We start from the raw sequence: 23,551 nt of genomic DNA on the forward strand, positions 1-23,551 counted from the left end.
ACGCCGCATCATGCGGCGTCTCATCTGGGTCTAAGCTGTTTGCCAATGCCTTTTTTCTAGACGCTTGGTATAAATGGGATAAACGTTAATAAATTATAACGCGTGTGTTCAATTCATTTTTCTTATAATCGTGTATCCTGATGCTGCATGAAGCAATCTTGAAACAGGATACAAATTGCATAAATAACATCGGCCAGCCAACGGTGTGGTGTTAAATAATTTTTTAATATAGAAAAAAGATAAACAGAAATTATTTTGCAGTGGATAAAAATAAAACAATTTTAAACCATTGCTTCTATCAATGTATTCGATCTTTCCGTCATTTCAGGTAAAGTTGCATTACTACTTGATGGCTTCTTTAATACCATATTTATAATTAGATTCCACACCGCACAGCTATCGGATCGGAAATGGTTTGCTTATAGATTAAAAACCATTATGAATTGGTGTCCGATTGCCGTTTATCTACTGGATCTTAACAAGGTGTGCGAGAGAATTATCGATAACCGAACATACATTTAAATGTCGAGATAAAAGTAAACATGACTTATTTGTTCACTGCGCCTACATGTGGGGTATGTAACAGACGTGAAAAGCAAACTTTCTATTGTCGTCTGCGAGAGAGTGTTCGATAAGTAATATTCAATCAAACTGTAATAACAGACGAGTCGAGGGTCGCGTCGGGTCAGAAACTCAATTGTCGTCTGTGTAATTATCGTTCAGATTATAGTCTCTGGTAAACTTCGTTTTTTTATCCGATTGAACGTCACTTACAAAATAGGAAATCAGAGGGACAAAACGAAGCGATAAATCTAATGGTGTATCAGCTTAAATAAACCAGTTTGTGTAAAATTCTGATGCCTGGAATTTCCCCGAATCCAAGGTAGGTTTATTTTATTTTGGTTTTGGTGATAGTGTACGTGAATGTGCAATGCGTATATAAATGTATAAGTGCTCTTTAAATTGTATATATATGTGTGAATGTGTAAAGTGTATATTCGTCAATACGTGCATTCGTACATTTCATAATAGCAGTTATAGGTTTAGTTGAATAGTTATATCGTCCCAGGAATTCTCACGAGGGTCTTCTACGTTAACCCATTTATGCCTAGCGTCTAGAAAAAGGCCTTGGCAAACAGCGTAGACCCACCCAGATGAGACGCCTCATGATGCGGCGTCTCATCAGGGTCTGCGCCGTTTGCTTAAAGGAATTTCTGTAAGAAATTTTCTAAATATAGAAATAAATATACTAGACATCCATAATTTTGAAAATAAAATTGATCCAATTTAGAAGGATGGGAGAGTCCACTAGGCATATATGGGAAAAATTACGTCGTGAACCAATTAGACTGCCTCACATATTTTATGTAAACTAACCACATGAAAAAAGTTGCTAATTATCATATCATTTTGCGTTAAAACCGCTTTTACTTTTCTCCTTTTTTCCATCTGAGACAAACTTTTGGGAATATTTTTGTTCATCAGTTTGCGGACAGGTGCATTGAAAAGTTTGAAATTACCTTTTTTCAACATGTTAAGTTTACCAATCGTTAATATGAACTAATATCGTATTCAGTTAATAAAAAACAAACCGATATTTATTTATGATTTAGTTAGAAATCATATTCTAGAACACCATAAATCGTTGACGTAACCGCTAAAAAATAATTAAACACACTACAAGAACATTTCCAAAAAGGGGAGTCATTAGTTAAAACGAATCTTCGATAACATGTGATTTTTTTAACTGCATGTGAAAAAATACAAGGAATACGAATTGCCATACATATCGCATAGGTTGGACATATTATACATTTTTTAAACAAAAGCAAACATCATTGAAGTCATTTTGGCTGTTTTGAATAAAAACACAACGTTTTCAGATGTCGATAAGATTTAAAATGACATGTTTCTTCCAAAGATAGGAAGTGCGGCGTTAATTTCCTGTTAAAAAGATTATTGAATTATACTCTATTGGGTTTACGCTATGGTTAATGTATACATATCATCGATAAAAAGATAAAAGGTTATTTACATAATGAAACGCTCTTTAAATACAAAGGGAATTTTAATTATTGAAAAACAACAATATTGCGCCAACGGTCAAAGGTCTATGACGTCACGCCGACATCAATCTTGCGAAGTAATGTCCATAAATCCGCGAAACAAAAAAGCTCTCGAGTAGAAAAGTACCATAAACAATGGAGAGGGTATTGTAAATATAATCTACAGCGCGAACACATTGAATGGGAAAGTAAAAATTCGTCGTGGTGGCTTATGTTCTACGCGCCGATAATTTATCAACCCATGACGATAAAGCTCTGAAAGCCGTCCGCGCTTTGTTCGGTGGCAGGATCGTTGACATATTGCAGTAGAATATGCTCATTGAATACAAGCTTTTAATCCACTCAGTGCCTTTTATGTTGCAGTTTTATGGGGCAGATAAAAGTGCCTTTCATTTCTACATGTTTGAGAATATGGACCTAGTGCCTCTATGACAGTTAAATGTCTTTTGTGTTTTACTGCTGTCTCAGAGACGACTATCACTTTGGCCATACCAATTGTATCGTGTGTTTATCATCTTCAAGACGGTTGGTTTTCGGTTGCAATATAAAATTGTTGCAGGAAACCAATTGCTTTAGCTTTTGTTACACATAGCAGTAACTGTCATGAATAGATTCTGAAAGCATTATGATATCTTCGTGTGATTAGTTTTCGTCTGCCTGTTAGCAAGTTTTCAAAAATCATGGGGACGCTACACATAGAATATAATTTGTATGGCCTCATTACATTTTACGAAGCGTAATTCCACAGTATGCCCTTCAGCTCGCGGTAGGCCTAATGTTTTCTAGTGTTTCCAGCTTCGTGTTTCTTTCATGCTATCAATCCCTTGATGCAGGTTCGATTCGGGCATGAAAAAAGCAACAGTGACATTTTGTATAACGTTGACATTTGTATTATCCCCATTGAGTGTTCTGTTTAGATGAAAGGATACAGAGTTGTTTGTTCATGTGTTTTTGCAGCATTTATGTGGTGAAGGCTGAAGAATGTAAATGCCTATACTATATTTGATTTTAATGCGTCCAATGCAATGTGGTCCACTTGAGTGATATTTAATGTATTAAAGTAGTATATGTTCACTAGTTTCAATATTCGTCATACAATCAGCAGTGGTCCAACGAATCCACCTTAATTTAAATGAATGTGTGTAACTATTTCAACATTAATTGAGTCGCGTTCTGAAAAATACTGGACATAATGCATGTGCGTAAAGTGTCGTCACAGATTAGCCTGTGCAGTCCGCACAGGCTAATCAGGGACGACACTTTATGCCTAAATTGGATTTTTGCTAGGAAGAGACTTCATTTAAACGAAAAAAATGTCATAAAAGCCGAAAGTGTCGTCCCTGATTAGCCTGTGCGGACTGCACAAGCTAAACTGGAACGACACTTTAAGCACATGCATTATGCTCAGTTTTCTCAGAATACGACTCAATTAATCACGGTTAATTGGTTGAGCGCTTAATGAAGGGGCTTATCAGAAAATGGAATGCGAGGAGAACTTGAAAATTTCGGCAGTTACATAGGAAAGTGTATATGTCGCTATGTACAGAGGAAAGTGTATATGTCGGTATGTACAGAGGAAAGTGTAAATGTCGGTATGTACAGAGGAACGTGTATATGTCGGTATGTACAGAGGAAAGTGTATATGCCGGTATATATAGAGGAAAGTATATATGTCGGTATGATAGAGGAAAGTGTTTATGTCGTTATGTATAGAGGAAAGTGTATATGTCGGTATGTACATAGAAAAGTGTATATGTCGGTATGTACATAGAAAAGTGTATATGTCAGTATGTTCAGAGGAAAGTGTATATGCAGTATGAACAGAGGAAAGTGTATATGTCGGTATGTACATAGGAAAGTAGTAGGTCGGTTTGTACAGAGGAAAGTGTATATGTCGGTATTTATAGAGGAAAGTGTATATGTCGGTATGTACAGAAGGAAGTGTATATGTAGTATGCACAGATGAAAGTGTATATGTCGGTATGTAAAGAGGAAAGTGTATTTGTCGGTATGTACCGAGAAAAGTGTATATGTCGGTATGTACAGAGGAAAGTGTATATGTCGATATGTACAGAGGAAAGAAAGTGTAAATGTAGTATGAACAGAGGAAATTGTATATGCAGTATGCACAGAGGAAAGTGTATATGTCGGTATGTACAGAGGAAAGTGTATATGTCGGTATGTACATAGGAAAGTGTATATGTCGGTATGTAAAGAGGAAAGTGTGTCTGTCTATATATACAGAGGAAAGTTTGTCAGTTTTCGTATACAGAGTGTGTGTCTATCTGTATGGAAAGAGTAAATTGTGAAGTCCTTATGTATAGAGGAAAGTTGTTTTTTAAATACAGAAGAAAATGTGTATGTCGTAAATTGTCTTTATATACAGTGGAAGATGTGTATGTCGGTATAGAAGGAGGAAAGTGTGTTTGTCGGTACATACAAGAGAAAGTATGTCTTTTTATAAAAACAAAAGAAAGTGTGGGTGTCTGTATATAATGAGAAAACTGTGTATGTTTCTTCGTTACTTAGGAGGTAAACATGTAAAGACAAAACAAGACATCAACAATTAATCCACTTTAGTAACATGTAATATCTTCCTTATCTATAATGATTACAGTTGTGCAAATATAAACTTTTAATGCAGGCAAACGCGCATTTTCTTCATGATCGGACTTAAAAATATATTTGCTGTTATTGAATAATTAATACACGATGATAAAGCAGTTGTTAATGGAAACCATCAGGTTTGATAACTAGACCAGGGAATCTTATTTTGAGCTCTTCTCGGAGCCATTCAAATGTAGACTTCCGGTTTCATGTCTTATTGTAACTTTTTTTTAATGGGAATATGTATATTGCAATACCAACAAATGGAAATTTTCCGCTATAAATTCTTACTCCAGTCGAGCCAATGATACAATAGTTGTTATTGTATGTCTAAACTTAGAAACTTGGTATGTTGTTAATTGCTAATGATGACGAGATAAATTGCTGTCAGAAAATATTTAATTGTTCGTGTACTGTAGCAGTTTTGATTAGTCTAAACAAGCCGATTTTGCGGATTTGCTTAGAGTAATTAACACAATTGAAATGTTCCGATTGCGATTATGTATTTTACATACATTATCTGGTTTCACACGTGCAAATATATATGTTTTTAAGTGTGAAATGGCTATATATGTGTCTTGTTCTGATAAAACTAGGCATAATACATGTGCGTAAAGTGTCGTCCCAGATAAGCCTGTGCAGTCCGCACAGGCTAATCAGGGACGACCCTTTCCGCCTAAACTTGATTTTCGGTAAGGAGGGACTTCCTTGAAACTAAAAATACCATAAAAGCGGAATTTGTCGTCCTTGATTAGCTTGTGCGGACTGCACAAGCTAATCTGGAACGACACTTTACGCGCACGAATTTAGCCCAGTTTTCTCAGAACAAGACACACATATGTTTATAAAAGAGCCTGCAACGACCAAAACGTCGAGATATTGACACATGTATTATCATGCGATAGCCAGCATATTTAACCCATTTATGCCAAGTGCTCTCCCATCCTTCTTAATTGGATAAATTTATTTCCAAAATTAGGGATGTCTAGTATATTTATTTCTATATTTAGAATATTACTTACAGAAATTCCTTAAAGCAAACAGCGCAGACATTGATGAGACGCCGCATCATGCGGCGTCTCATCTGGGCCTACGCTGTTTGCAAAGGCCTTTTATCTAGACGCTAGGCATAAATGGGTTAAATATAGAATCAATTATAAACTAAACTAATCATGTTATGTTAATAGCATAAACTGAAATAATTTGATTAAAAACATCGGCACTGATATAATACGAGTTTGACACATATCTACGGCACGATGACACATATCTACGGTATAAGCACACATATCTACGGTATGAGGACATATATCTACGGTACGAGGACACATATCTACGATATGAGCACACATATCTACGGTATGAGGATATATATCTACGGTATGAGGACACATATCTACGGTATGAGGACATATATCTACAGTATGAGCACACATATCTACGGTATGAGGACGTATATCTACGGTATGAGCACACATATATACGGTATGATGACATATATCTACGGTATGAGCACACATATCTACGAAATGAGGACATATATCTACGGTATGAGGACACATATCTACGGTATGAGGACATATATCTACGGTATGAGTACACATATCTACGGTATGAGGACATATATCTACGGTATGAGCACACATATCTATGGTATGAGGACATATATCTACGGTATGAGGACACATATCTACGGTATGAGTACACATATCTACGGTATGAGGAAGCTTTACAAGCAATTTAAACATTATAAGTGACCACGCTTGTTTGAATATAACAAAACACACGAACATGCAAAATGAACTATATACTATCAATGACTTATGTACTTTTTGTTTTGCAATAAGCGGAAAGTTCGCCATAATCCTTTTACGTGGCATTATGGAGATTTGTTTACCTGGTACGTGATTAACCTTTCACGAACGGTAGACATCAGTCCCAATCGATTAACAATACTTTTGTTAATGACATGTACAGTCGCAGACTAGAACCATTCGCCTCGCAAGTATTGGTCAATTTTAAACTGTAAGGTATACTCTTCAATAATGAATTACTCTGAACAATAATCCTTCTACGACAAAGTACGTGCGGTAGTCCCTCCGGGGAAATTCACGTGAACCATTTGTAGTTGCATATAAACAATTAAATATTTATGTCCCATGCGTGACCTATTTGCCCTTCTGCAAGGCAGCTTTGCCATTGTGTACTTTTCCAAAACAGAATCATGGTACATAAGTTTAAACTTGAATAGTGGAGCCGCGTTCTGTGAAAACTGGGCTTTATACATGAGCGTCAAGTGCAGTCCGCACAGGCTAATCAGGGACGACACTTTCCGTTTTTATGGTATTTCTATTTTCAAGTAAGTCCCTCCTTACCGAAAATCAAGTTTAGGCGGCAAGTGTCGTCCCTGATTAGCCTGTGCGGACTGCACATGCTAATCTGGGACGACACTTTACGCACATGCATTATGACCAGTTTTATCAGAGCACGACTCAGTGACTGATGGGACCGTGAGCACGACTCAGTGACTGATGGGACCGTGAGCACGACTCAGTGACTGATGGGACCGTGAGCACGACTCAGTGACTGATGGGACCGTGAGCACGACTCAGTGACTGATGGGACCGTTACGTCATTGAATGGAGAGGTTGGGTATAGAGTTTGTTGTTGAAACAATCATGATTGTGTTGATGTGCGATTTTTTTGACAAACCCATTTTTGTAATCATATTTTATAAAATGTTGAATATCGTTTGTTTGTGTGTATGTGTGTGTTCTTTTTTTGGCGTATTAACATATTGTAGTATTGCATTATACTTAAGTGGATTCGTTGATAATCCTTGTATGCATAACCACAACATATTGTAGAGAATAATTAAGTGCAGGTTCGTTGCTTATTCAGAAAAACACATGCACATTTTAATAGAAAGAAATTTGGATACCGTTGATTACTGTACTCGTTTTCTTAGTGTCCGTAATATTTAGGCCTACCACTCATTTAGGATGCATTCTAAACATTATATATGTGTATATGTAATTAGGAGACGATGACAAAATCTTCTACATGAAGAATAATGTAAAGAGAGAAAGTTAATAGTAAGTTTGACTCAAAATAAAAGCTATTCTTGAATGTTCCAATTTAAAGAATATTTTTTTATTTTTCTTGGACTTGAGTCTAAGATCTGTTTGTTTTATACGGGCCATGGTGCGTGAACGCTGTTTGATGTTCATTGGTCGCATGTATTTAACGCTGATGCACTTCAACAGCTCCGACATAAAAGCTTTTAGATTACTAGTATATAGACAGCCTGAAGCGTTCTATATGCGAGTGGGAAGTTGTTTGTCGTCGCTACAAATTTTCGTGGTATATATATGTTTGTATCAGATCAAATTTGCTTATAAGGCGCCAGATGAAATTGTTTCTTAAATAAAGTTTAATTTGAATTGCTACGTGTTTAGTTTACGTGATTAATGCCAATAAAGAAAATACATTCAAAAAGTTGTATTCGGTGAGCTTTGTATTGAAAAAGTGCAACTGATTTTAGTGCGTGCTACGTAAGTACTAAATGTCCACATATTTAATGTCCGTAAAGACACGCTGTTTTAACGTATTTTATAATGTGGGTAAACGGGCTTGAACGCACTTAAAAAAGGTAGCTCATTTCAATGCATGGTATGTACATGTAATGACCCTTAAAGGGGCCTTTTCACAGTTTTTGGCATGTTTTGAAATAAGTCATTAAATGCTTTATATTGATAAATGTAAACATTGGATCTTAAAAGCTCCAGTAATAAATCAAGAATAAAATTTAAAAAAAGGGAACAAAAAAGTAGCCGCAGCTGGACTCGAACCAGTGACCCCCGGAGTCCTAGAGTAACCTGGAGTAAAAAAGTAATAGCCCGCTCGGCTATTCTGCCAAACATTCTTGATTGAAGTATTTTATGCAATATATGAGCAATCATCGAAGTTTCACAAAATTTAACGACAACAACAGAACTCTCCAAATTATTCAATCGTTTCGCGTTGCAACGCTTTATAATTTTTAGGGTTTTTAAATCGTAAAAAGATGCATATATTGGCTATATTAGAACATGGTAAAAGTTCAATAATACTGTTTCCTCACAAATATCAAAACTAAAACGAAATTTGCCAATCTGAAACAACTTTCTTCAATTTTGTCAATTTACCTAACCGTGAAAAGATCACTTTAAGACAATTTAAATGTTCCTATTTGAAAATATGCTCATAATGGGTTTACACTTGGTCGACTCATCACCAAACAGAACAAATGCCTGGGCATTGTTTGACCATAAGTAATAGACTGTTATTAAATATGCAGATACCGGTTATATTGCATTATTATCGTGAAAGAACAGTTGAGTGAGTCAGACAGGACAACTTCCATTTATCCGATAATTACTCTTTGTCAAGCCGTTCGCATTTGGTCATTCGTTTCCAGAGCGGTTCTGCAACTGATTAGTATATCTCGGTGGGCAAAATGGCAACGACGTCTCGTGAATTCGTTTTCAATACTTTGACCAATACATCGATATGTAAATGCAAGTCAAGCGATCATTCAAATAGCTTGAAGGGTTTTTAAAACAGAGTCGACCGTCTGACCTCTTGGCACTAGCATGGATGACACCGCCTGGCTTTCAGTTGACACTATGCGGTATGCAGACGGGTATAGCCATATTCAAAATGTGACGGTCAAACTTAAATGTCAAATATTAAATGTTGCCACAACACAGTTTACCCGAAATGAAACTATAATTTAACAATCGTAAAACAAATTTCCACAACAAACCACTGTGTGAAGACGACGTGTAATGTCAAAGCCAGATTTCCTAACTTAAAATTCGTATTCTCACATATAGATCAAAAGTCAAACATTGCTTAAGCAATATAACTTATTATTTTGCTTTTTCGGAGGAAAATAACTTTAAAATACTTTGACGACACGTTGTCTTTGTTAAAACGTGTTGACCATGCTCATCTTTAGTTTAAGATGTTTTTCCCCAAACTACCTTAGTAAACTGAATGTGTGTATTGAATCAGGGCCGTACCCAGGAAATGTTGACTGGGGGGGCCCAAATGGGGAGGGTGCGGCACTGTTCAATGTGAATTTTAATGCATATAGAAACATATGTTGTGTTATAAATTTATGGATATATAACAAGTAAATCAGCACCTTTCTGAAGTCTAAAGCTTTAACCATTATGGGCCGTCCATAAAGATTGTCACGCTCCAGGTGGGGGGAGGGTGAGTAAGAAAGTGACCGTTTGTGACATGGGGGAGGGGGTCAGGCGATGTGTGATGTCAAACATTTATTTAAAAAAAATTGTATAATTTATTTATTATTTCTTTAGTAGAATTTAAAAATAATTTTCAAAAAAATTGTTAGTTTTATGTCAAAATAAGACGAATTGCGTATCTCCTGATTCTGTTGTTCGAATGTTTAATAGGCAACTTGGCTGGGCCGGCTTATTCAATAGGCACAACCTCCACACAGATTTCAATGACGATATAATTGGACTGTTCCATTTTTAGTTAGTAAAGGGTTGAAAGAAAATCTAAACTATAATTTCGTTTTTATTAGAGGTTAACACGTGGATAAATATTCATACTGCTCATCGTAACAACCCTACAGTTATAAAAGCCTGTAATGTGAAAGTTCTTTTACCGGTAAGTGAAATTTTAATACGGTTTTATAGTGAATTGAGTTTGAGATTAAATTTAAATTAAGTATTAATTTAAAAGAAATGTTCGAAAGTGTGAGTTTTTGACGTACTTTAGCCGAGGGGGGTCCAAAATTGTGTAACAGTTTGTGACATGCCGGAGTAAAAATGGTCAAAAAAAGCGTGACATGCATTATCAACGACCCCTTGGTGTGAAATTCACACACATGTGTAAAGCTTTAGATTTCATAAATGTATAACACTTTATAAAGAAGTAAAAGTCACCTTTGAAAGTAAAAAACCTTTATTATGAAATGTAACAAAAAAGTATGACTGTAGAGGAGGTTTGATTTCAAAGAGAAAATACTACTATGGTTATATGTCAGTAACTGACATATAACCTACTAGTATTTTCTAAATCAAACCTCCTCTATTTAAATTTCAAAGCAAATTCATTATACAGTGTTTATCATCTACAGCACAGTTTTCACAGAAATTTAATAAGCTATGACTCTATAGAGGAGGTTTGAATTCAAAAGAGAAAACACTATTGTCGTTCAGACCTACGACCTTCTGTATCAGTTCCATCCATCCGCTGTTTCTCTTTCCTTGTCCAATCAAAAGTCGTGTTACACCCACCATCAAAAGATGAAGCATTGAGCACAATGGGTGGATCAATTCTAGTGGGCGGAGCGATCATAGATAAGGCGTCATGTCAATTGACAGATCGGGAATAAGGTGATAAGAAAACAATGCCTAGGGGCTTATCTTCACTGGCGAGTAAGTTAGCGCTAATCCCCTTGAGTATCAGGGGCAATAAAACACATCTGCACATTTGTATTGCAGGGAAGTGTACTGTGGGCCCTTTCATGTGAGAAATTTTGCAGTAGGCCCATTATTAAAAAATCATAACTCGACAGCCAGCTGGGGGGGCCCGGGCCCCTGGGCCCAGTGCCTGGGTACGGGCCTGTGAATGTTTATGTAACAGATGCTATAATAAGTTTTGCAGCATATTCCTAGAAACGTAATTGGTAATTGCTAGACAACGAATTTATTTTTATTGATAGAATACTGGGCAAGATGTTTACAATACGTCGGGGAATAACAAAAATCCAATATCGCTGTAGGGTAATCCAGACATGTCAATGTCAGATTCAAACGTTCGTTTCGTGCTTTTGTTGCATGTCTGTCAAAAGTGCCAATAAAATGTTTCGTTTATGTGTTTATGTAGTGTTTTTCCTAGCTTTTTTATCATATTATGTAATTAAATTTGGCAACAAAACGTCTCTTTAAAACCGGATTGTATTGTCAGTTAAATTACAATTGTTTTGTTTTCGGTAGTAGTAGTAGTAGTAGTAGTAGTAGTAGTAGTAGTAGTAGAAGTAGAAGTAGTAGTAGTAGTAGTAGTAGTAGTAGTAGTAGTAGTAGTATATATAACTCATTTTTCTTACAAATAGTAAATAACATGTTTCAATCACTCATCAACGCTTATCAAGACGTATTATGCTAGGAAGAAAACAACAAATCTCAGCGAAGGGTTCCAAACAACACTGCCTTACCCGAGTATAATATCAGTATAGTGTTGTACTTATATGAATTTGTAATATTTTTGGTAGCAAGAAGGATGCATTGTGTATTTACTGTTCAATCCATATCGATTATAACTTTAGTTTTCTGGATATATATGAATTATCCTACTAAGTTTACATAATGGGGTGATGTTGTGTATGTCTAAATATATTGCACGGATGTCCAAAATTGTAGAGTAAAGACCAATACTAGGATAGTAAATGCAATATAGCAAATAGTGACTTCATTTACATGCAACTTTTTTGAATACGTTCCAATTTTGAAATATACGAATGCTTTCGGGCGTGAATTGTGCTGTCAGTTACTTTGTTTCAACTTGTGTTTTTGTCAGCTAATTGGCAGTTGATATTAATGTTATGTCAGCCGACAGAAGACAGTAACTTTCGGATTGTAATGCTTGAAGGGTTACACTTTACATGTTTACATGATTTCATTTTATGTTTTCGCTTAACAAAAAAGTGTTGTGTACACAAAGATCTTACTAACGCACCGCATGGAAAAGCACCTATTATGCTTATTATATCGATCTGAGAACAGTTGGAGCATTCTCACAGAGGCACTTAACTGACACTCTTTAAGCGGTTAAAAATACTCACACCTAGTAATCATAATTTAACCATCGTTATTGTTATCCAGACCATTATCATCATCATCGTCCAACTTATCATCATCGTATCATCGTTATTATCAGTAGCATCACCATCTTCCACATAATCATCGTTTGTAACAAAAGTGTGTTTAAGGTTTTACGTGAGCCATACCAAACATGTAACATTCCGATTTGATCACTTACATGTTAATCAATTAAACTGAATTCCGAACAAAGCAAGTGTATACCCTAATCGAAATCAGTAAACCCACGTTTCACAGATTAAAATGCTTGCCAGGAGGTAAATATCGAGTGTAATTAAATTGTAATTCGAAGCTTACAATCCGAGAAAGAGACAATCGCAAGTATAGAATATAGAGTATAGAATGCAATGTGTTCATCGATGATCATAATATATCTGCGAATGTTCATCGATGATCATAATATATCTGCGAGTGTTCATCGATGATCATAATATATCTGCGAATGTTCATCGATGATCATAATATATCTGCGAATGTTCATCGATGATCATAATATATCTGCGAGTGTTCATCGATGATCATAATATATCTGCGAATGTTCATCGATGATCATAATATATCTGCGAGTGTTCATCGATGATCATAATATATCTGCGAGTGTTCATCGATGATCATAATATATCTGCGAATGTTCATCGATGATCATAATATATCTGCGAATGTTCATCGATGATCATAATATATCTGCGAGTGTTCATCGATGATCATAATATATCTGCGAGTGTTCATCGATGATCATAATATATCTGCGAATGTTCATCGATGATCATAATATATCTGCGAGTGTTCATCGATGATCATAATATATCTGCGAATGTTCATCGATGATCATAATATATCTGCGAGTGTTCATCGATGATCATAATATATCTGCGAATGTTCATCGATGATCATAATATATCTGCGAGTGTTCATCGATGATCATAATATATCTGCGAATGTTCATCGATGATCATAATATATCTGCGAGTGTTCATCGATGATCATAATATATCTGCGAATGTTCATCGATGATCATAATATATCTGCGAATGTTCATCGATGATCATAATATATCTGCGAGTGTTCATCGATGATCATAATATATCTGCGAATGTTGATAAAAACCGGACTTAATACATGTGTCCGCACAGGCTAATAAGGGACATCACTTTCCGCCTTTACCGAATTTTCGCTCAGAAAATACTTCCTTTAAATACAATTCAGCTGAAAGTGTAGTCCTTGATTAACATGTGCGATAGTATGCACATGCATAATCCAATACTCGCCATTAAGCCCCGTTTTCCCAGAGAGAGGCTCATATAATATGCTATTTCCGTGAATTTCCATTTTGCGAACTTGTACCTTTAACGTATTTCTTCCCAATGCATAGTTGCCGACTTGCTGATTTGAAGATATAAATAAAATGAACTTTTGCCTTATTTTAAAGTAATTGAGCGTCTGTTATTGAAACTAATTATACCTAGATTATATCATGAAATGTAAAAACTCATTTCCACTCAATTTGACACATTACAATTATAGTTCATTATTGGCGATTTCGCGATTGGGATTTGAAAGGACCGAATGGTAGTTTTGCATAATCATTGAAATTAATTTGATTTATTGAGTAATTCGTAATACGCCAACGAAACCACTGCTTATCAACTCAATTAAGATTGAGAATTCGATAAAACGTATTAACGGATAAAGCAAAATTTATAAACCTGTCAAAATGGCTGAATCCAGGAGGTTAATAACAGAATATCTACAATACATTGAACCCTTATATGACATTAAAATAAGCCTTCGTTAGAGTATGAAATTTCTTTTCAGACAGCTTCAAATAACTGGAACTGTTTAATTGTATATGCGTTACTTTTGAAACTCGCATATGCTTACTCAAATAAATTGGCATCGTCGTTAAACAACGTACTTATAAGATGAATACGATTTGGCAACGTTCATCATATGAAAACACGCCATCTCATTCCGCGGTTTAAACTAAATGATATGTTATTTACTGAGGCATTAGCCGTCTGGTTAGAGCAGTGGTTGGTACACGTATTCATCACCTAGGCGACCCGAGTTCAATCCCCGTTCATGGCGAATATGAGTTTGTTTCGTGATCACCATGCCCATGGGTGGGTTTCCTCCCCCACACCGCCTCAAACAGCACAATACCACGCTGGCATTGAGTATCTTTCAGTGAAAACTAAATAGCTGGATATTACAGCTATAATTCAAAATGCGTCCCATCCTTCGTGAGTCTCGTAAACGTTAGGTAGGGGTGCTGGGACACACTCTGTGTCCTCGCATAATACAACTTCAGGCGCGGAAGGACATAATACATTTAAAAAAACATATGGGCTCAATGGGTCATTGTCGACCTGAAATGGCCCTCAAGTCACCCGGGGGTGACTAGAAGCCGATTCTTGTCTCCCTAGGATGACTTCAAGCCGACGCTAGTCACCCCCGGGTGACATGAAGCCGATTGTAGTCACTCGTGGTGACATGAAGCCGATTCTTGTCACCCGGGGGTGACATGAAGCCGATTCTAGTCACCCTCGAAATCAGCATAAAGTCACCCCTGGCAACAATTTTACTTTTCAACAAAAAATACATGATTTGGCCGTTCATATGCGGGGTAAAAAATACTCCACAAACGAAAGTAGAGCTAAATCTCTTAATAAACTAAATTTAATAATTGCAAGAGTCAGCCACAATAACCTATATTATATATCTGGATGGGGTGCCCTTTGATAAAATATAATAAACGGGTGACTAGATGCCGATTCTTGTCACCCAGGGGTGACTAAAAGCCGATTAACATGTAAGTGACTAGCATCGGCTTGAAGTCACCACAGGGTGACATGAATCGGCTTCTAGTCACCCCCGGGTGACGTTAGGGCTACTTCAGGTCGACAATGACCCAATGAGCATAAGTGAGTCTTTCGAAATAATACTTAGCAAAAAATAGGAAATGTAATCAACGTGTGGCGGATAATTCTTGTTAAACCTTTAAACCCCGCATCGATAATTAAAGGCTCTTTAAATGTGAGATCCGTAATTATTTACCAATTTTTAAATATTTTTTCCGTATTTTATATATAAAGGTTATCAAAAAACAATATGTATATGCTATTGGGCATTTCCATAAAATATGAGCAATACAACTTGTTTTGAGCTCAAAATACAATGTCCTCCAAGTCAATCGTGTTTACAAACAATCAGTTTATTTACATCGCTGTTTACTCGGGAAAGTGAAAGTGACTCAGGTCACCAAAAATATATCGTTGATTTTTAATGTTTTCCGGTATCACTCACAAAGTATGTCTCTTCTAATAATGGTCAAAACTTTTGTAGTGATCTAATTTGTTACTTTTTGCTGGTAAAAAGTTGTTTTAACTAGAATTAAAAGTGAATGTTCTTTTGGCTATTTTTAGCATACGTCACCGCTTTGGGGCTACATATCACGTTAGTTGCAAAGTTGTAAACATTTCTTCCAATTATGAAACGGGTATGTCTTCAATACTTCTTGACAACGTTGCACCTCTGCTGTGTTATTAGCATTTTTTATGCAAGAGTAACTGAAATCCGGTAAAAATTATGCAAGTTTATATGCATAAGAATTGGATTTGTCACCTTTATAGGGCCTTTAATACGTTAACGTCTTCAGCTGTATGGTTAATTTGATCTCTTACATTACATGTTAGTAACCGTACAGTCGGTCTTGTATTGGTTCTTTTGAACTATTTTATCGATTACGTTACCGATTGTAAGTGGTGACGTCACGTAATTACCCTTGGCGTCTCCACTTTCATGAATGGAACACAGACTCCGGTCTTGGTTTCACTTTCCAATCAAACGAAGCACGAACTTGCCAAACAATCACGTTTTATTGAGTAGTTAATCGTGTAGCGCGTTGTTTACAATAATGTGTGCAATACAATACGAATGGTGATTTAAATTTTGGGATCAATTCATGGGAGGTAATATGTTTCATTCGATTCTTAACGGTCTAACTAAATACAATAGATAATATTGTCATTTAAAACGAATAGTTTTTTAATTTGAATAATAAATTCATGATAACATTCCTTTAACCAGTGTTGGACGAATAAAACGGTTCACCAAAATCATCCGCAACATCGCGTAATCAATAAAATAAAACGTCACTTCGGTGTTACCTTGTCGAGATTTTCTGACCGCTAGGTCACGTGATAAAGTGGGCGGAGCGATTCCGGATGAGATGTTATTTATTCGCACGTTATTTATTTTATTATATATTAATTTTCTGTGACATTTATCCCATTGATAAGCTACTTCTGTTCATATATTATGTCAATCCGTTCATTTTATGCAACACATTTATTTACAAGCGTATTTCCGTTTCCAAAACACCAACATTTTTTTCAACTTACTTCGACTTTTAAAGGTATTATTTGGGGGGGGGGGATGGGGGGGTTGCAAACCAATCGGTAAGTTCTTTGGAAAAAAAATCGTTTGATAAATTTGATGGTTAACTTGACTTTTATGAAAGTCACTTAGACAAACATTTCATCGCAGTCGGACATGGCATTGTCATTCATAAAACGAAACCAATAACACGAAATCTCACTTTAAACATTATAAAAAAAATCAATTATTGTTCATGGAAGGATCTAGTAAATTGTATACTTAAGAATCTTGCATTTATCTCGAAATGTTGTGATACACTCCATATGCAATTAAATGAGTGCTAATTATAATAATTTTCCGAGCTTCTTTTGGATATACATCTATATACCAATTTGATTAAAATGTAAAAAAAAGTGTAAAATATTTTGGGAACTATATCGCTGGTGATCTCGACCACTCGCTGTTCATACAAGCGACGAATTACATCTGATTTTGCGAGGAATAGAACAAATATTATTTGTGGAACATATGGTTCTGTAGACCTATTTGAGCATCAAAATAATTCACTTACTATCAAATGTACGTCGAATAGAGCCGCTTGTGCATATTTTCGTGCCTGTTTATTGAATTGTATTTAGATGTTCGAACCATAACCAATCTCACTATTTTAAATCGGATATTTTATTTTTATTATAGAAAGTAAAATAATTATTGGACTGAACTTTAAAATAGTGTAAACAGAATCAATGTTCAACATGTATACAACATTATTTCACAGATTAAAACTACTTAATGCTTTCTTCAATATTGAACCGACGAATACTAGACATATAAGTAATCTACACTAATCCGTCAATCGTATTTGAAATAACTCACATCCATTTTATGGTCTAAAAAGAAAAGTTTATTTTGTGTACCGATAATTTTATATAGCATGGTAAAGCAGTTGAGAAATTCGCGATCGAATGTCAACTGCATGTTAAAGTTCGCGTGGGAAAAAAGGTTTAAATTTGTTTGAAACTTGATATTTTTTTATTTGATAGCGGATAGAAGTTTCGTTGATTGGATCTTGGTACGATCAGGATATAACACGGTATTGATACTTAATTTATGTTTTATTATGTTTCTATATGTGCCCGTGCAAATCGCATTATAAACAATTGACATGCCCATGAAAGGTTAACTACTTTAGTAAATTGAGTTGCGTTCTGAGAAAACTGGGTATAATGCATGTACGTAAAGTGTCGTCCCAGATTAATCAGGGACGACACTTTCCGCTTTTATGATATTTTATGTTTAAAGATAGTCTCTTCTTAGCAAAAATCTAGTTTTTAGTTTTATCCGCACAGGCTAATCAGGGACGACACTTTGCCCGCATGCATTATGCACAGTTTTCCCAGAACGCGATACAATTAGACGAGAGGACGATGATGATCCTTGAACGTTCGCCTGAACAACTGTAGCGTAGAGGTATAATACTTGACACCCCTGGTTAGGTGCAACATTGGACTAAGGGGCAAATACTGAACAAACTTGGTCAAGAATCACTATACAGTGTCACCTACCAATATTTAAACATCCGGGCATAGTCATTTTAGAAAAGATTCACGTTTTGAACCAACTTTGTAGAGGATCATGGTGTGATGTTACATATTAAATATCAACGCTCATTGAGTTTTCTTTGAATAGAAGATAAACACAATTATTTAGCTCAATAATCATATTATAAATGTGACCCATGGCTGTGGTCAATTTTTGCCCCAAGGGCAGGGTTGGAATCAAATTTGTATTGGGGGGGGGGGACCTCTATATTATGGATCATTCCAATTAAGAAAGCAATGGGCTTTCAGTTTTCAAACAAGAAGATTAAAAAAGAAAGATTTTTCATATATAAGGCGATATAAAATTGTTTACCCGACAACCCGAAGGGCTTTATATGAAACAAAATGGGAGAAGATCGCTATATTGTGCTACATATTGAATTCGAAGCCATGGGCTATGTCGTTTTAGACGGTTTGCCCTTTATTATACCATTTATGCCTACCGTCTAGAAAAAAGGCCTTGGCAAACAGCGTAGACCAAGATGTGACGCCGCATCATCAGGGTCTGCGCTGTTTGCTTAAAGGTATTTCTGTAAGAAATATTCTACATATAGAAATAAATTTACTAGACATCTCTAATTATGGAAATAAATTAATCAAATTTAGAAGGATGGGAGAGTCCACTAGGCATAAATAGGTTAAGACGGTTTGCCCTTTATTAGAAAATGGTTACCCTCGAGTCCTGGCCACGTTTGACATCAAAGAAATAATTAGAACGAAATTTTCAGAGGACATTTTGAGAATTCCTCATACAAATATGAAAAACGTTTGGTGTGCGGTTTCAGACAAGAAGATTGTGATGGTTTTCCTTATATACTTCTATGTAAAACTAGTGACCCCCGGGGCTGGTAAAGTTTTGACCATAGAGACATAATTTGAATGGACTTTGTAGAGTATCTCTATATGATATTACATACCAAATATGAAGTCTTGGGCTTTTCGATTTTAGAGAAGATGATTTCATAGGGGTTTCCCTTTATAAGTCAATTTAAAACTTTTGACTCCCGGGGTGCGGTCAGTTTTTTTATAAAGTGGCATACTTTTAAAAAACTTTGTAGAGGACTCATAGATGATGCACACTACATAATATGAACACAGCTTGCTTTACGTTTTCAGACAAGAACATTTTTAAGTAGACAAGTATTTGTCTATGTTAGTTTGGTGACTTCGCGTGTGACTTCGCGTAGAGGCCGGCTGTGACCTTGACCTTACGGTTTCATTTAACCCATTTAAACCTAGCGTCTTGAAAAAAGGCCTTGGCAAACAGCGAAGACCCAGATGAGACGCCGCATGATGCGGTGTCTTATCTGGGTCTACGCTGTTTGCTTAAAGGAATTTCTGTAAGAAATATTCTAAATATATAAATAAATATAATAGACATCCTTAATTTTGGAAATAAATTTATCCATTTTAAAAGGATGGGACAGTCCACTAGGCATAAATGGGATAAAGAAATTGTGTAGAGGACCACAAAATGATCTTCATGATTAATATTAAACCTTTCGCCTTGCGGTTTCAGAGGAGAATTATATATGTTAATGGGGTTTGCAAAATGTAACCATCATTTTTATGATCAAGTTGCTACTTTATCGTCATTTATATAACTCGTAACAAAGTAACAAAGTGGTGAAGTATTATTCCCAGTTTAACCCATTTATGCCTAACGTCTAGAAAAAAAGGCCTTGGCAAACAGCGTAGACCCGGATGAGACGCCGCATGATGCGGCGTCTCATCAGGGTCTGAGCTGTTTGCTTAAAGGAATTTCTGTAAGAAATATTCTAAATATAGAAATAAATATAATAGGCATACCTAATTTTGGAAATAAATTAATCCAATTTAGAAGGATGTGAGAGTCCACTAGGCATAAATGGGTTAAATTGTGTAAAAATGACGCACACGTGTTTTTGCTGCGCATATTGCAATAAGTGTTTATGACGTCATAGTAAATATGATATTTCTTATCTTTGTTAGATTGTATTATTCATCAATTTTATTTTTACTTTACTTAGCTTATACATGGAATCTAAAAGGTTATAAATTTTCTTTAAGGGCTTTGCGTAGACGTTCATGTTTACTTTCATACTTGCTTGATGTTTGTGAATCGCGCAGCTGTACATTTTGCACTTAAACTTTGATATATGGTTTTGTTGTCATGTTTAAATAGTTGTGTTATTTTTTCTACTTGATTCCGTGTTTTAAAAATGGAATTATGTAAACAATGTTTTATAAATAGAAACGAACTTTAGATCCATCGTATATTCCGTTTTAAACTATAATTGCATATATCATTGTTTAAATGTAGGTGTAAATATATATATTGCGAAAGGCCTGTATAAAGGCATATACTGACTCCCGGCTCGTTACATTTGCGAGTGTAAGTAAGTACATATGAGCCTCGCATTGGGAAAATGGGGCTTATTGCATCTGGAAAAACGGGGCTTATTGCATCTAGAAAAAGGGGGCTCATTGCATCTGGAAAACGGGGCTTATTGCATCTATAAAAAGGGGGCTCATTGCATCTGGAAAAACGGGGCTTATTGCATCTAGAAAAACGGGGCTTATTGCATCTGGAAAACGGGGCTTATTGCATCTAGAAAAACGGGGCTTATTGCATCTGGAAAACGGGGCTTAATGCATCTGAAAAACGGGGCTTATTGCATCTGGAAAAACGGGGCTTATTGCATCTGGAAAACTGGGCTTATTGCATCTGAAAAACTGGGCTTATTGCATCTGGAAAAACGGGGCTTATTGCATCTGGAAAACTGGGCTTATTGCATCTGGAAAACTGGGCTTATTGCATCTGGAAAAACGGGGCTTATTGCATCTGGAAAACTGGGCTTATTGCATCTGGAAAACTGGGCTTATTGCATCTGGAAAAACGGGGCTTATTGCATCTGGAAAACTGGGCTTATTGCATCTGGAAAACGGGGCTTATTGCATCTGGAAAAACTTATTGCATGTGCGTAGTGTCTTCCCAGATAACACAGAGACGACACTTTCCGATGTAATGTCTATTTTTCGTTTAAAGGAAATCTCTTAGCGAGACCACAATTTTGGCGGAAAGTGTCGTCCCAGATTAGACTGTGCGGACTTCACAGGCTAGTTTAGGACGCTAATTTACTCTCATGCATTAAACCCCGTTTTCCCAGAGCGAGGCATGTGTATTTTTTTTTATTTAATTGATATGTGTATGAATAAGTACAATGTACAAGTTTCTTGTCTTCTAAGATTGTAAGTCCGTTCCTGTATGTAAGCCCTGTGTCGATAGCACGAGGTGTTTAAATGGCCTGTAGCCGCCCGACAGTGGAGGTTCCAAATGAGCATTTCTTAAAATATCTTCAATACAATTCGTTAACATTTGATTATTGACTCGAGGTTGTCATATGGTTTAAATGAAAACTGGCGTCGGACAAGTCGTGAATATTCGCATAACACGTATAACAAAGTACTAAGCATACTAGTAGAAGTATGCGATTTTAGAGAATACGATGTTCCTTTACTCAACATCAGTCACAGTTATACTAATTTACATTGACAGTTTGTAATCTGATTATAGTAATACTTTACAATAATACGGTAATACGAATGAATCTTTTAGTTAAATATCTTTCTCCAATAATACTGGTTTGAAAATAAACTAGAGTGGCGCGGCAGAGGCCCCCACGCCGCATGTTTGACCCAGGGGCGTCCCAGGGTTGGTAATGGGGCCATGCATAGTTGAGATTGACCGTATTGTCATAAGAGAAGTTCAGTATCAATTGGAAGTGAATCGGTATAGAAATGAAGAAATTATAGTAAAAGGCAATTTTGGGTGGGCATGGCCTATTTTGGCGGGGCGCCCAAGGGTTGGTTAAGGGGCCATACATAGTTGAGATTGACCGTATTGTCATAAGAGAGGTTCAGTATCAATTTGAAGTAAATGAGTGTAGAAATGAAGAAGTTACAGTAAAAGGCAATTTTGGGTGGGCGTGACCTATGTGGGCGGGGCGTCCCAGGGTTGGTAATGGGGCAAAGCATAGTTAAGATTGACTGTATTTTCATAAGAGAGGTTCAGTATCAATTTGAAGTGAATCCGTGTAGAAATGAAAAAATTATAGTAAAGGCAATTTTGGGCGGGCGTGACCTATGTGGGCGGGGCGCGCCAGGATTGGTAATGGGGCCATGCATAGTTGAGATTAACCGTATTGTCATAAGAGAGGTTCAGTATCAATTTGAAGTGAATCGGTGTAGAAATGAAAAAAAATGTAGAAAAAGGCAATTTTAGGTGGGCGTGGCCTATGTGGGTGGGGCGCCCAAGGGGCGGTTATGGGGCCATGCATAACTGAGATTGACCATATTGTCATAAGAGAGGTTCAGTATCAATTTGAAGTGAATCCGTGTAGAAATGAAGAAATTATAGTAAAAGGCAATTTTTTGGCGGGCGTGGCCTATGTGTGCGGGGCGCCCCAGGGTTGGTAATGGGGCCATGCATAGTTGAGATTGACCGTATTGTCATCAGAGAGGTTCAGTATCAATTTGAAGTGAATCGGTGTAGAAATGAAGAAATTATAGTAAAAGGCAATTTTAGGTGGGCGTGGCCTATGTGGGTGGGGCGCCACAGGGGTGGTAATGGGACCATGCATAGCTAAGATTGACCATATTGTCATATGAGAGGCTCAGTATCAATTTGAAGACAATCGGTGTAGAAATGAAAAATTATAGTAAAATAACCTAAAAAAATGAGTAAAATTCAATGACCCGGCCCCACCCCAACCCCCATAACTTTTGACCCAGGGGTCAGATCAAAATTCCAAATAGTGCAGGGTCGCTCATATGCTCATAGCTACCATGTGTGTAAGTTTCAAGGTTCTAGTGCTAATAGTGAAGGAGGAGATAGTGGCCAGTACGGACGGACGGACGCTCTATATGACAATGTTATGTTGCAACAAATGTCAGCACTCACAAAACTTCATAATGTTCCTACTTGTGCGGTCAGGATAGTTCGAACTTTTTGGCT

At 36.4% G+C, this 23,551-nt stretch overlaps 1 protein-coding gene across 2 annotated transcripts in view; it reads left to right on the plus strand.

The window, feature by feature from the left end:
* The first annotated feature begins 251 nt into the window (after window positions 1–251).
* Window positions 252–23,551, plus strand: part of LOC127873045 (uncharacterized) — a 28,598-nt gene continuing 5,298 nt past the window's right edge. The window contains exon 1 of one of the 2 annotated variants that reach the window (XM_052416608.1): window positions 252–328. The gene's annotated coding sequence lies outside the window, so the exon portion shown is untranslated. Of the gene's footprint in view, window positions 329–465; window positions 884–23,551 lie in introns of those variants that run through there. The other variant, XM_052416607.1, reaches the window with a different exon arrangement.

Source organism: Dreissena polymorpha, chromosome 3, assembly GCF_020536995.1.
Source record: "Dreissena polymorpha isolate Duluth1 chromosome 3, UMN_Dpol_1.0, whole genome shotgun sequence".
Taxonomy (NCBI): domain Eukaryota; kingdom Metazoa; phylum Mollusca; class Bivalvia; order Myida; family Dreissenidae; genus Dreissena; species Dreissena polymorpha.